Source organism: Austrofundulus limnaeus, unplaced genomic scaffold (assembly GCF_001266775.1).
Source record: "Austrofundulus limnaeus strain Quisiro unplaced genomic scaffold, Austrofundulus_limnaeus-1.0 Scaffold63, whole genome shotgun sequence".
NCBI lineage: Eukaryota > Metazoa > Chordata > Actinopteri > Cyprinodontiformes > Rivulidae > Austrofundulus > Austrofundulus limnaeus.
Window position 1 is genome coordinate 547,666 of NW_013952465.1, and position 1,960 is coordinate 549,625.

General features: G+C 31.2%; 1 long non-coding RNA gene across 3 annotated transcripts in view; it reads right to left on the minus strand.

Annotated features, from left to right (window-relative positions):
- LOC106518556 (uncharacterized) overlaps nt 1-806 on the minus strand; it is a 24,297-nt gene extending 23,491 nt beyond the window's left edge. For 2 of the 3 annotated variants that reach the window (XR_001310331.1, XR_001310329.1), the window contains exons 1-2: nt 397-617; nt 210-301 (exon numbers count right to left, since the gene is read on the minus strand). This is a non-coding gene — a long non-coding RNA (uncharacterized LOC106518556). Of the gene's footprint in view, nt 1-209; nt 302-396; nt 618-641 lie in introns of those variants that run through there. The other variant, XR_001310330.1, reaches the window with a different exon arrangement.
- Between the last annotated feature and the right edge of the window lie 1,154 nt (nt 807-1,960).

Sequence of the window (1,960 nt, forward strand, 5' to 3'; positions counted from 1 at the left end):
TTGTGAGGGTCCCCAGACCCAAAAGGTTTGGAACCCCTGCTCTATGCAGCCATGCTGTTTCAGTAACCGGATATTTCCAAATAAAAGCCTATGAATCATTTGAAAAAAAAATTCTGTAAAACACTTTGATGTTCGTGTCTGCAAAAGGTATAGAGTTTACTTACTTATTGCGTGTTACTCTAATTCTCTTACCTTTATTTTTTTTTTACCTGTAGTTTTTTTGGCGGAGATTTGCTCCTCCTTATCTGCAAAATGGTCCTCAGTCCGTCGTATTCAACCACCACATGACAGCACAACGCCTCTAACAAAATCATACAGGATCAGTCACAACAAGTTAGCAAACATGATGTTTAGGAATCAATGGAAACACGAGAAATATTAGGTGAAATATCTCACCTGTGCTGTGAGGAGCAGCTCGTCTCTTCTTTGTGTTCTTTCCATTCTCGTGTCAAAATTCGTGATTTTTTTTATTATTATTTTTATGGAGACAATTGCCTGTCCCGTTAACTTTCTTCAGCTACATTTATCTTCAACGACAAAAAGTAAAAATAAAAACTCAACGTTATAATTTCCGTCTGATAATGATGCTAATGACCTGCTAGCGACATATATAAATAGAATTAAATTTAAAAAAATTTCACCTTCACAGACGTCACAGCATTTTTCCTCTCGGAGGCACTTTCGACAAAAACCCAGGTGTCCTGATTATAAGGGCCTCGTTCCAATTCTATCCTGCTGCACAACAACCCATAACCAGCCTGTCTGTGTGAGTGGGACTCTGACCTCAGTCCTCTAAATGGAATGTGGCCCAGGCCTCATTAAAACAACACACATAAAACGAATGAAACTGATTTGACCTAATTAAAAAAATGTTCCAGATAGACATTAAAATAACTTTTTGTAAACAACCGTTCTTAGACTAACCTACAAAAATGTAAATAGGACATGTATGGCAAGCCATTTGTGTATTCATTTAACTACTACTATTACTAGAAAATGTTCAGCTCTTTTATAAAAAGGAATTTCATGATCATTTGAGGGGACTATACTTTTAGGCAATATAAAAACAGAAAGCATGTGCAGAGGCAAAATAATGCATTTATGGCTTTCAAAACTTAGAGAAATCACTGGAAACCTACTTTTCCTTATGGAGGCCTGATGCTACGGAACACCAAAGTTTTCATAATTAATTAAATAAATAAAACATTATGAAATAAACATCTATATGAATAAATAATTCATTAAGATATAATGTGACGATGTAATTGTGAAATAACTGAATGCATATATAATTCTAAACTCATTATTATGAAATATTTTTCATTATTCTCTAAAAAATTCCTTATAAAACCTTTCACAATGGATTTTTTCACAATAGTATGAACTATTTTTGAGTCGTTTTTATTTAATTCAAGTCGTTTTCATTCCAAAATGTCCTTTTCAAAAAGTCATCTTTTATTTCATAATGGTGTTTTTCCCAGTGGCTTATTTATTTCATAATGACACTTTTCAGCAGAATGACTGATGATGTTTTTTTTAAAGAATAATGAAAAATATTTCATAATGAGTTTAGAATTATATATGCATTCAATTATTTCACAATTACATTCAGTTATTTCACAATTACATTGTCACATTTTATCTTAATGTATTATTTATTCATTTCTATATTTATTTCATAATGTTTAATTTATTTAATTAATAATGAAAACGTTGGCGTTCCATATAACTCTGCATAAACTGTACTTTCTTGTTGAAATACTGGATTATAAAACTGGGCCAATAGTTGTAATCTGGATATAATTGAATGACTAACTAACTAATGAATGAATGAACGAAAATAACGAACGAAAAAACAAACGAACAAACTAAAATAAATAAATACATAAATGAAAAATTTCTATGATAAACTGACAAGACACTTACAGAAGTGACTATTAATAATTTTATTACTGCAGCT